Source organism: Haliotis asinina, chromosome 14, assembly GCF_037392515.1.
Source record: "Haliotis asinina isolate JCU_RB_2024 chromosome 14, JCU_Hal_asi_v2, whole genome shotgun sequence".
Taxonomy (NCBI): domain Eukaryota; kingdom Metazoa; phylum Mollusca; class Gastropoda; order Lepetellida; family Haliotidae; genus Haliotis; species Haliotis asinina.
This window is the reverse complement of record NC_090293.1, coordinates 10669696-10683358: the sequence shown is the minus strand read 5'-3', so window position 1 is coordinate 10683358 and position 13663 is coordinate 10669696. Positions and strand designations below refer to the sequence as shown.

Below are 13663 nucleotides of genomic sequence, written 5' to 3'. Positions count from 1 at the left end.
GGCCTTTTATCCTCTGTTTTATTTGTTTTGTTACCTGTAAAGGTAGCAGCCGTACATGTTTGGTTGTAATACCAGAAGTAGACTTTAATAGAATTTGAACACAGAAAATAATTTGAACATTTTACGAATACCAATTACAGGGAGCTGACAAGAGTTATGCCCCTTTGATCTACAATATCATCAAATTCATCAGTTATTTCAATAAATTGTATTTTGCCTAACAACTCTTATTCCACTGGTTAATTTGATTGCGTTTTACATTTTATTTACTTGGGGTAGCTCACAAATAATACGGCTAATAATGAAAGAAAATAATTGATATCAAGGTTACATTAATGTGCATAGCTAAATAGATTTTACTCTCTCACTTACTCATGATTACATATTTTTAAGCTTTTGCAAGAAATTACAAGCATACAGGGAGTAATTAAATATGATTTAAAATATCTTTGAAAATAATATCGATAAAGTAATTTTGATATCATGCTTACCCATTGTGATGACGTCATTGGCCCAATGATGACATCACGAGCACCCGTTCAAAGCGTATAGTTGTATCTAATGTTAGAATTTCTTATTGAGCATATAGCCTGTCTATATATCTTTTTCCAAATCTAATTATTTTGCAAGCGAGATATTACAGAATGTGAAACAGAGCATAGCCGAGAAGCACCGGAAATGACATCACACGTTATTTCTTCCGTACTGTCTGACAAGCGGTGGTGAATGGAATCGCCTCTACTCTGTAGGAACAGCAAGGTGGGTTCGGTTCAATTATATGTTAGAAAACTGATTTATGTTGCTTTTCTCAGCATGCATACGTACCTGCATGGCCTCGGACTTGTGTTGATCTTCCTAAACATGACGAAACGATTGATAACCGAGTGAAAGTCGCGGCTGTAACGTTGTCCCTCCACAGACAAGCATGTGAAATGGTTGACAAATCGTGTGTTTTGACTGATGTCGAATTGTGAACGCATTTTCATGAATTAAAAGAAAGGTGAACAAGGTTGTATTTTAGCATGGCCGTAAATTGCAGAACATATTTTTGGTGCATATTTTGCCTAGAAATACATCTTGGATATTCCAAGACGAAGACCCAGTGAACCAAATGCTGTCTGTGTCGTGAGGGTCAAGAAGGGGGCGTGGTCTAACATTGTTTTGATATTCAAGTATTTGCGATCATCCTCAAACATTGCAAACAATTTAACGTGAAAGGAAGGCTTATTATTATGTATTAAATTGTACTTATATTTTTAACATGTACATAACCCATATGCATTGTTTGAATAAATAATCTGGCGAAAAACATTTATAGTTTTCATAAATTGTGCATTTATGTTTGGAAATTTTAAGTGCATCATGTTTGCATGGTTTTAGTATAATCTATACATTTGTTTTAAATTAGAACGGATGCAGAAATTATTAGTTTTTATCTTTTGAGTATTTTTTCAGGTGCAATTTGCAGCTAATTAATATAAACTTAGTTACTGTATAATTCTTTTGAAATAGGTGAAAGTGCAGCCACTGTACTGACATCTGTTGATGTGATGTCATATTTATGTCAGGCATACTCTTGAAATATACAGTTTATCAGCCATGGATGACTACTCCTTGCCTTTTTGTCAAGGACGGGTGATGTGCTACCCTTCTTGTGGAAGTGTTCGCTCCCATACACCTAAGGCCTGGGTTTGATTCTTACCATGGATTCTAACAAGATCCATTAGGGACATTTTGTAGAAGGTTAAATTGCTTGTTTTTTTGTTATTGTTTTTATAAAAATGACTTTGTCAAGTTCTTTACATACAACCATGTTTCAGATCAGCTGATTTTCCTCAACATTGACTGTCATTCAAGAATTCTGTTTTTGTTTTTTTAAGTTTGAAAATTATAAAGAAGAATTACAAAAATGACAAAATGACTTCTGTCAAGTAAAAAACTTCTAGGTAGTTTCACACTAGCCCTACTTTCATTGACGGCTTGAAAGAAATATGTTATGTATCTATGTTAATTATGACATTTCATAGCAGTAATTTGCTAGGAGCATAAAAAAATGACAGCTTGTATTCTCTGAGTTACTGTGAATTTCATACTTTCCAGTCTAGCAATTCAGGATTAGAATTTGCTCACATTTGCCACCGGAAATCATTCAAGGTGAACAAATTGATACTAGTGCTTAACCCTAACCCTGACTAGTCAAACTGTTGTTTTTACCCAAGAAATCGTTTGATTTTACAACTTCCACCTTATCTCCAAACACCCTTTGTTAAAAAGTTCAAATTTTACTTCTGTAGATAATTCGAAAATGGAAAAAGAAAAATTGTGTGTATTCCATGACTGTTTGAATGGAAACTTCAACAGGATATAGTTTGTTTCTCTATTAAAATCAGAAAAAAAACATGACTGATGCAGTCAGAACTTACTTGGTACCCACCAAGTCCATTAATCTGGATATTATTCTTTATTGCAAAATATTAACCTCACAGTCCAAGATTACAAATTGCCAATATACTGTTCTCGCTAAAATGCCATCACATGTCCTATTTGATAAGTCCTAGAATAAACAGTGGTGATCTTAGAAAATATACTGTTGTGAGCTCTGATCTAGCTAGTGTCATGACCTTGCATACGATTTCATGGGCTATACCCACAACCGAATCCATCTCCAAACAGGCTTGTATGAATTGAAAGGAAATGTATTCTGTGATGTTGTCATTCATACAGATGTTTAACTTTGACCCAGTTGAGTCTTGAATGGAAATTGACATTCTCACCTGCGCGTATGGCAGATGTTCATCAATAGCTACAGTAAGGGAATACATAGCATTGCCTGTCACGCCTTAGAAATCAGACTTTTCAGATTTTATTGGGCGTGCTCGTGTACCTTGCATTTGATAGGATTTTTAAATCTGATGTTTGTGTTTAATGGGGCTCATCACTATTAGATATTTGCAGTTAGATTTGAATATTGTGTACATTTGAGCTTTTTAGCTGTTTTGATATATCAAACAATGTATTTTGTTCCGAATTTCTTTTCGTTTGGATTTAGTCAACTTTTTTTTTCTGTAATTTTTAAAAAATAGTTTCAGTGAATGGAATTTTGAAAGTTAATTTCAAAATTTTTTTTATTCTGAGAAAAAGTAAAATGGGTATACAGATATATAAAATAATATTTGTGATCATATATCCAGCTACATGCATTATCAACAACGTTAACTCAAAATCAGAAAAGGTGTGTATTCATGCTTCAGTCCATCACCAAAGACAGAAAAAAAAAATAACTAAAAATAGAATGAGATTTCATTTGACAGAAATTATTAGCATCATCATGCCTTTGGAAGTGGATCTGAAACTATTGTAGCAAATGAATTTTAGAATTTGCACTCTGCATACTGTATCATATATAAGAATGTTTTCAAACCAAACGAAAAAAGTTTCATGGAATTGGCATGTTATAGTGGATAAAAATGCAGTTTGTGAATTACTGAAATTTTGATAATCATGATTATTGAAATAGATATTGATTGTAAATGATCTTATGGTCAGAATTAGTTATTTGGTCAGTTGCAGTACATGCATGTTATCTACACCAAGTTCCTCATAACAACAATCACTGTATTATCTGGCCCAGAATGTCTGGTACTGGCTTACATTATAAAGCTGGAATACTGATAAACCAACTGTGGCAGTAAACAATTACAGCAAGCAAACAAAACCAGTGTTAATAGATGTTAAGTACACATTCATGCTCAAACATATCAGTTGTTAAGTAAGTGTGAAACAAAGACTAGTCTATTTCTTTATAGCTCTTCAACATGGCATCGCAATGCACATCCATTTTGTAGCAATAATCAAGTAGATATTTGAAGGTCATGACTGGTAAGTAATAACATAATAACTGTGTTAAACGGTGTGTGAATTATCGCCTTGTCTCGACTGTGAGAATTTTTGTGCTGAATAGGATTATCTGCTTGCTTGAGACTGTGAGAATATTTGTCCTGAATAGGATTACCTGCTTGCTTGATTCCCGAGATTATGAGATGCTATAATAACGATTCATACTGGTATGTCTGTATTGTGCAGTATTTGTACTTGGTGGCCGAGGGTCAAGTGTGTCCATGATGGCTAGTGACCAGGCTGTAGGTGTAAGAAGAAACTGTTTGCATGAAGACAGATTGTTAACTGATCCTTGTGATATAGGGCGTAGAGTTTTTGGAGACTTTTAGCGCTAAGATAGTCGTAAGTTTATGTTAATGTATAGCAATTAAGATGATCTATAGCTAAGAAAGGTGCAAAAATATAGGCCCTGGGTTTTACCTTGGCGGTGGATGAGCTGGCTAAAGCGCCAGGCTAGTGATCCAGGGAGTTAGAGGTGTCGGAAACGAACCCACCTGTGAAAGGGTGTGAAAACCTTGGAGTCCTCTTTGTGTGCAGTACACAACCTCAAGCGTACAGTACACAACAATGTGCACCTAAAAGAACCCACAAATACGTTGGCATATGATCAGGTGGTGGCCACTTGAAAACATGCAAACATCTAATTGTGGCTACATCAAGGTGCAGTAAATTTGGACGAAGTACTGTGACCATGTGTCCCAGTCCACCCAGCTGTGAATTGGGTACTAAACTCGGTGCACCTAGTGGCAGCAAGAGTTGTATACTCCATAGGAAGTTCAGATTGATAATTTGATGTGACATTGAGATTGACATCCAATGATTGAAGAAAAGAAATACCAGCGCCTTGAGCAAACACTAGTTTTATGGATATGTGCACCATATAAATATCCTATAATGATGGTGCTGTTGTACAAGACAACCTTAGCCTTAAGACTACCTTTGCTTATGTTAATGTATGGGAGTTACGGTCACCTTAGCGCTAGGACTACCTTAAGTCTCTGTTAAGGTATGGGAGTTACAGTCACCTTAGTGCTAAGACTCCCTTAAGTCTGTGTTAAGGTATGGGAGTTACGGTCACCTTAGTTCTAGGACTACCTTAAGTCTGTGTTAAGGTATGGGAGTTACGGTCACCTTAGTGCTAAGACTCCCTTAAGTCTGTGTTAAGGTATGGGAGTTACGGTCACCTTAGTTCTAGGACTACCTTAAATCTGTGTTAAGGTATGGGAGTTACAGTCACCTTAGTGCTAAGACTCCTTTAAGTCTGTGTTAAGGTATGGGAGTTACGGTTACCTTAGCTCTAGGACTACCTTAAGTCTGTGTTAAGGTATGGGAGTTACAGTCACTTTAGTGCTAAGACTCCTTTAAGTCTGTGTTAAGGTATGGGAGTTACGGTCACCTTAGCGCTAGGACTACCTTAAGTCTGTGTTAAGGTATGGGAGTTACAGTCACCTTAGTGCTAAGACTCCTTTAAGTCTGTGTTAAGGTATGGGAGTTACGGTTACCTTAGCTCTAGGACTACCTTAAGTCTGTGTTAAGGTATGGGAGTTATGGTCTCCTTAGTTCTAGGACTACCTTAAGTCTGTGTTAAGGTATGAGAGTTATGGTCACCTTAGTTCTAGGACTACCTTAAGTCTGTGTTAAGGTATGGGAGTTATGGTCACCTTAGTTCTAGGACTACCTTAAGTCTGTGTTAAGGTATGAGAGTTATGGTCTCCTTAGTTCTAGGACTACCTTAAGTCTGTGTTAAGGTATGGGAGTTATGGTCACCTTAGTGCTAAGACTACCTTGAGTCAAGCCTGACCATCAGATACTGTTAGTCACCTCTTACAACAAACATGGGTTTTGAAGATCAGTTCTAATGCAGATCTTCAGTGGTTGTTAAGTTATTGAATGGTGTAGTGTAGTGTAGTGTAGTGTAGTGTAGTGTAGTGTAGTGTAGTGTAGTGTAGTGTAGTGTAGTGTAGTGTAGTGTAGTGTAGTGTAGTGTTGAATAGCGTAGCTATATTTTCTGAAAAAAGAAATAGTTCAGAATATGAATATTTATTCAGAAATTTGTATGACATCATGTGCTCTGGCTTTTCAACATAAAAATGTCGACAAGACTGTTCATCATCTCTAACATATTTCTTGCCGAGGATTCTGGTATTCTGCAGTCGTTATATACATTTGTGCAAAGTGGGCATACATTTTTGTGCCACATAGAAACATTACTGATTCAAGAGACATGAAATACATTCATGAATGAATACAGCAGGAATTACTGTTATAAATCACCAATTATCCATGCTCAATGTTTATACCACTAATGTAACTATTTGAATTGGATTGTCGACATATCCCTCTGACAAAATCAAATCCTTCTCATTTGTCATGATGCTTACAATCAGGAAAGATGAAATTTATCAATGGGAAAGCAATTTGTAAAGATGGAAACTATACAGTATAAACTATAAACCGATCCCATGAATGCTTTCGTCTCTGTTTGGGATGTCACGATTCACTGGTTCATGTGAATCAGTCCAGTCCTTCAAGCTTCAAGCCACATTCAGACAGGATCTAGTGGTAATATTAACATTTGAGATCACCAAAAGCTGGAGAACTAAGTCCTGTTCTCCTGTTCAGTGTTTTCTCAGGTTGAGTTTTAACACTTGCATGTGAGCCAAGTTGAGTTGTTGACAGACAGGTATGTGGAACTATCAGTATAGTGTTTGCCCTAGGCATGAAAATTTAGGAGTCATCATGAGAGGGAGTTGTGGACATGTTTTTGGTAGTGAACATCAGTGATTTTTAATAAAGATAAAAACAATATATGGCATGTCAGGTATTTATTTAACCAGCACTGAGCAGTTAACTGGCAAACAATAAACTAAGGAGCTTTAAGCAACAGCAGATTACAAGCTCCGATTATCTGAACTTGGGGCCCAGTGGCATTGCATCAACAATGATGCGAACTTTTACATTCACTGTGTTTATGAGTTAAATTGTGCATCAATTACACAGGTTTTTTGGCATCAGGGCAAACACTGTACTATTCAACTTTGTTTTGTTTCTTGGTATATTTTGTTGGGTTCAGATAACTGTTTTCTCATTTCTTGGGGGCAGTGAGGTAACCTTGTGGTTAAAGCGTTCGCTCGTCATGCCGAATACATGGGGTCGTTTTCCCGCATGGGTAAAATATATGAAGCCATTTCTGGTGTCCCCTGCAGTAATATTGCTGGAATGTTGCTTAAAGTGGTGTAAAACTATACTCACTCACTCCAAACTGGTACCGCCAGCAGCAGATATGTCTTAATTCTTTAGGTTGGGTTCAAGAAGGATCTGTTTACTATGTAGATAGCTGTTGCAAAAAATGTGCTGTTCAAGTTGTATAAATCTTAACCGTCCGAATTTTTCAAAGTTGTGTTTTCTGAACTGCATCCTGCATTTCATAAACTTGATTAGATTGAGCACACCATGTAGCCATGTGCCGGCAATATCACAGCAGGGGAACAACAGAAATGGGCTTTACATGGGTGACATTGTACACATGTGGGGAACTGAACCCAGCCTTTGGCGCAACAAACAAACACTTTAACCACTAGGCTACCCCACTACTCTGTTACTAAATCAGTACTGTTTTCACATGTAGATATGTCCTTTGTCTAATTTGGACAGGAGTTTTTTGGTTGAATTAGGGTATTCATTAAATCTAATATCATGATCATAATCATGCTTGAGGTAGTGTGTGTTAATGTGTAATTAGGAGATAAACATCATGTGTTGGCCAATTTCCGGGTGTTATTGAGTATTTGAAGCACGGGAATACATTTGGAACCGACGGCGTCAGCCGGAGGTTTCAAATGAAATATTCCCGTGCTTCAAATACTCAATAACACCCGGAAATTGGCCAACACATGATGTTTATCGACATTGTAAACACAAAAGTAAACCAAAGGGGTTTTACTGTCTGCACTCGTTTACATCGAATACGGACACAGCAGTGAAGTGTCATCAGCTGGCTGTTTCAGCTGGTTCTCATGGTAGCATCTGGAGTTGCTCATTTGTGACGTCATTCTAACTTTACGTCACAATATGATTTGAATGACGTCACCACTGTTGATGACACAACAAAACAATTGTTTACGTGTCAATACGCGGTGAATAGTCTTTCAGTTTCCGGGAATCTAATACCATTTAATCATGTTTTTCAACCAATCAGATTACAGAACACAGTAACTTTTGGTTTACAATAATATGTGTTGCCATTTTGAAAATTTTCATGTCTATTCAACAGTAAGTTTAAAAGAATTCTGTAATGGTGATTCCTTTTGCTCATGTTACACAAATACAGTTTGACACTGACACGGACAGTGACACTGACACTGACACTGACACTGACACTGACCCTGCCATAGAAGGCCACTGCTAGTAGTAAGAGGTGACTAAGAGGATCGGGTACTCAGACTCACTGACTTGGTTGACACATGTCATCGATTTCCCATTGCGTAGATCGATGCTCATGCTGTTAATCACTAGACTGTCTGCTCCAGATTTGATTCTTTACAGACTGCTACCATTGAACGCCAGAGTGTCTAGGCTTGCGCTTTGTCTCTGAATGTATGTAATTTGGCAAGAAACAATTCCTTTTAAATTGAAAATGAACCCTATGAGAAGGGAGATGAAGAACCGAAGTGAGTCTAGACTTACTTCATTTAGTACTTTTGAAGTGCATAAAAAGCAAGGCAGAATGGAAACATCACAGTGAGGCTGACAGTGTCAAGCTTAACACTGTCTTGACACAAAAGTTTGGTGTATGTGTAGTAGTTAGGGGCAGTTGGTTAGCATAGTGGTTAAAACATTCACTTGTCACACTGAAGACCCGGGTTAGATCCCCTTTATTGGCACAATGTGTAAAACCCATTTCTGACCGTGTCTCCAACCGTGATATTGCTGGAATATTGCTGAAAGGGTCGTAAAACTTAACTTACTCAATTATTTCTAAGTCATCATTTTGTAGTTATGTCACGTCAGATAAAGCGTTTACTAAGCGGGGTTGGAGGCGAAGCCTAGTGGTAAAAGCATTTGCTCGTCACACTGAAGACTCGACCCAACATTGCACCTTTATGGGTGCCCATTTCTGGTGTCTCCTACTGTGATATTGCTGGAATATTGCTGAAAGCTTCTTAAAACTGAACTAACTTACTTACTGTTAATTACTAGATTGTGTGGTCCAGACTGTGCTATTTAGTGAGACCACATCAGATAAAGTGTTTAATAAGAGGGGCTGGAGGGGTTGCCTAGTGGTGAAAGTGTTCGCTTAATGTCACCCTGAAGACACGGTTTTGACTAGAATATTGCTAACAGCTAGAATATTGTGAACAGCGGCATGAAACTTAACTTGCTCATTCAGTGTTTAGTCATCATTTTGCAGTCATGTCACATCAGATAAAGTATTTACTAAGGTCCCTTTGTCTTTGACACAGCAGTAATTGACTGAATGCTGCTTATCTGGGTTATTGCAGTCACAGCAGCATCCTTCCTGGTGTGTGAAACACATGCAGACACTTGTATATTTCATGGTGCTGCTTAGACGTGACCTCCCTATGGCCACCTCACCATTAAATGTTGATGTCCATTTCACTACATTTGGACTTAATCAGCCTGCCGTCGCAGAATCCTGCGTGGGAGATTAACCACGTGCACTTTGGTAAACACCAGTCGTTAACTTGCTGACAAGATTATTACAATCAGGTAATGCAATCTTCCGAACTGATAAGAATATGAATTATTCATTACTTGTGGGATTATATCTGATCTAGTTTAGTTCAGTCAAGACTTGATACTGAAATATGATACTGGAGATGGGGTAAAACATGGCAGACACGAGTCCGCTGTTATTATATGGGATGAATTCTGCTGACACAGCAATACTCTGCAGCATTTACCTCCTGCAGACATTCTACAAATCTGAGTTAGTAAGCCCGTCATATTTTAGCAAAATTGTCAATTACCCTTTAGAAGCAGCGATGGGACACTTATGTGTCTGGGATGGACCACGTATAGCCACGTGGTTAAACTGTTACCTCATCATGCTGGAGATCTTGATTTGATTTCCAGTGTGAGTACAATATGTGAATCCAAGATCTGGTGTTTCTGCAACGATGCTCTAATATTTCAGAAACTCGCATAAAACTTGACCTGTGAAGATCCATGTTAGGATTGATCTTCACGAACTGATAGTTGTTATAAGAGGTGACTAACAGGATTGGGTGGTCAAGGTTGCTGAATTGGTTGACACATATCATCGTATCCCAACTGCGTAGATGAATGTGTTTGCTGTTGATATTTGGATTGTCTGGTCCAGACTTGACTAGTTACAGACCACTGCCAAATAGCTGTAATAATGCTGAGTGTGGCGTACCTTAGTAACCAACCAACCGTCACTGACTCACTGGGGGTCCGTTAATATGGGAATGTTAATAGAGCACATTTCCTGTGCTGACGATGATTGTGAAGTACAAACAACATTTCAGTCTTTAAGATTTTTCACAAAATAAATTTTGTGTTATTTCAATTCAGATTTAAAGCAAGGCATCAAATTTTGACCAAAATATATTTTGTTATCCTCAACACTTTCATTTAGCAAGCTTGTCAGATTTTCACATTGTTTCTTTAGTTCTATATGACTTCAGTTTTAGGTACTGGGCCCTTATACTCGAAACGTTTTTAGCCCTAAGAATTCTTAACTTTTATTGTACACAATGTGCTACCTTAAGAAGTTCGTAGGATTACAAATGTTTCAAAAATAGCTAGCGTGGTCATATATACCATTAAAAAAAAGTAAGGGAGATTGGGTTTACAAGATTATTAAAATGCAAATGGTGAAGCCAGCGAGGAAACAGATGATCAAGAGAAATTACGGGAAGATGTGACAATTTATTCCGTTCCTTCAGATATGTTTCATCTGCATTGATATTTAATACTTTTCCTCACATGCATTGGCAAGCTCTTAAAAAGGAATATCCCTTTCTCCTTTTTATTAACACTATATTTTGGAAATAAGAAGTGAGTGATTATTGGTCATACTTTCTTGACCTGCCGAACTTTTATGAAGATGTTTTTTGCCCAACTTCATGCCCAACCCTCTACGCTTTTCAATCAGTCCCAGATAGGGAAGACACATGGTGGGGGACACCAGAAATGGGCTCCACGCATTGTACCCAGGTATGGAACTGAACCTGTTCTTTAGTGTGGTGAGTGAGTGTTTCAACCATTAGGCTACCCCCACTGCCTCTCAGGTGTGAAGTAAACAGTACAACTCAAACCAAGATAGGGATACTGTAGCTGATTTCTCACTCTTGTGAAAGTTGTAAGTTTAAAGGTATAGCGCTTTGTTACATGCTTTGATGCGTACTGAAGGTTCCCATGTGTCAAGTCCGGGGCAGACTGCATTCTTTTCATATAAACATTCAGTCCACTTTATTAGCCCAGTTATCCCCGACCTGACCCCGATTTCTCGAAACAAACTTAAGTTTTGACTTAAGTCTGAGTTTTTACTCAAATTTGAGAAAACGCATTTCACAGAATGAACTGAAATCGACATAAAACTCAAACTATAGGGGACAGTTTGAGTTCGGTGGATAGATTACTTAAGTTATTTCGGCTTTTATGTTTCAAAAATGCAGTTGAGTTAAAAATTCAGCTGTTTCAAATTGTGAAACTCAATTTGAGATTTGAGTAAAAACTTAAGTTTGTTTCGAGAAATCGGGGCCAGAACTCATAGAACATCCGTACCCATTGTTGATTAGTATATTCATGTCAAATGAGGATGGTTGGTGAACTTATTCAAAGTCAGAATATCAATTATAAATATACCATATATGTATCCAACCTTCCTTTATATTGCACTGCTCTATACAGTACATGATTCCATTGTGAATGTTCTCAGCATTAAAAATTTATCATTTAGAATTCTTTAGCAGACAGTTTTTTTTTGTGTGTGTGTTCAGACGACTGTGGAAATAAGACACCCAGTGCATATTTCTTCTTAAGGAAACTAGTCTGGGAATCAGGTTGTCATTGACAGGAGTTCCCAGAACGATTTAATTACAGAGGTTAAATAATTGATAGGGATCATCTTCCTTCGCAGTGTTAGAATGTTACACTGAATGACTCCTGTACTTAGACTTGACCTATGGGCATGTAACGGAAGTTTGAATTTAAATAATTGAAGTATGATTTTCAGGGGAGTTAGTTCATAATCCTGCAATGTGTGGCCATATGGGAATTGAAAAATGGTGGGGCTCTTTTGAAAGAAGGGGTTGTCAGATGTCAAGTGAATATTGATTGTGGTAATGCTTACATGTGACAAGATTGTTTCAAGGCAAAGTATGTGAGATATTTTTTATTTATTACTGGTGTCACAGGGGTTAAAAATCCCATCTCCGGATGCTGTGGACAAGCCGATTTTCATTTCAGGCAATCAGATACTGCTATCTTACTTGACCGTGAGCCAATAGATAATTTCCGCTAACCGTTTCAAAATGCATATAAACATAGATTTCATCACTCGGGACAACTCGGCTCTTACGCTGATGAAGAGTGTGGATAGTTACCTTACCTAATGTGAACATCGACATCTTGAAAACAAATGGTGCCTTCGGTGTCCAACCTGGAGTCACACCTGTCTGAGGTTTGGTGTCCAAGCAGTTGCAAAATTTGTGTGCATTGGGCTCTTGTAGCTTCGACTGGTTCTGTGGTCTGAAGTGGTATTTGATCTTGTAAAGGGAAAATTTGATGGCATTTACAAGCATTTGACAGTAATGTGGTCAATGAGCCTTGTCTTGAGAAACTAACCCTGGCACCTGCTTATCTTGGTTACTGCAGTCACAGTTTTTATGGATTAACCAAGTTGATGCTTCACATGCAGGAAGCGGGCATTTGTTATAGTGGTCGCTCTCTCTTGTGTAAGAGACCTATTGAACACCTCTTCCTGTTGAATTGTCTGTACATGGCTAGAAACAAGGTGAAAGAAAAATGGTTGATAGATTCTTGAAATAGAAGACAGTGGTTTGGTTTTGTTTCTTGTATCACGCTGCACTTAGCAGTATTACAGCTATATGGTGGTGGTGTGTAAATAATGTCTGAACCAGACAATCTAGTGATCAACAGCATGACGTGTAAAACAGCGACTCTGACCACCCAGTCATGTTAGTCACACTTTATAACATGAACATGGATTGCTGAAGACAAATTCTAACCCGGATCTTCATGGGAGAAGACAATAAAATGAAGGATGAAGGAAGTTGCCATGTTTGAATGTCACTTACTGGGAAGGGAGAGAACTTTCTCAAAGAGAGCATGATTCTGATGCACACCCAAATGCTGAAACAGGTATATGCTTAAGTATCACTCAGAGGTTGTTAAGAATGTCAGTGATTTTGATACGACAGCAAAACTCTGTCATGTTATTTGGAAAAAATGTATGTTCTTAAGTTCACTTGAGTCATATAGATTGTAGATGTGATGACTGGGTAGCCTAGTGGTTAAAGCGTTTGCTTGTCACGCTGAAGACCTGGGTTAGATTTGCCTCATGGGTGCAATGTTGGAGTCCATTTCTGGTGTCCCCGCCGTGATATTGCTGGAAAATTGCTAAAACTCACAAATTTGATATATAAGCATGTGGTTTGCAAACATGCAAGGAATCAATAGGTTCACACATCTCTGTTCAGCTACACAAATCTCTCCATTTTGTTTAGCTAACTACATTATAGTAGATGGTCTGATT

General features: G+C 37.8%; 1 protein-coding gene across 2 annotated transcripts in view; it reads left to right on the top strand.

The window, feature by feature from the left end:
* The first annotated feature begins 691 nt into the window (after window positions 1-691).
* Window positions 692-13663, top strand: part of LOC137261116 (ligand of Numb protein X 2-like) — a 91391-nt gene continuing 78419 nt past the window's right edge. Inside the window, exon 1 of one of the 2 annotated variants that reach the window (XM_067798801.1) lies at window positions 692-759. The gene's annotated coding sequence lies outside the window, so the exon portion shown is untranslated. Of the gene's footprint in view, window positions 760-9523; window positions 9628-13663 lie in introns of those variants that run through there. The other variant, XM_067798803.1, reaches the window with a different exon arrangement.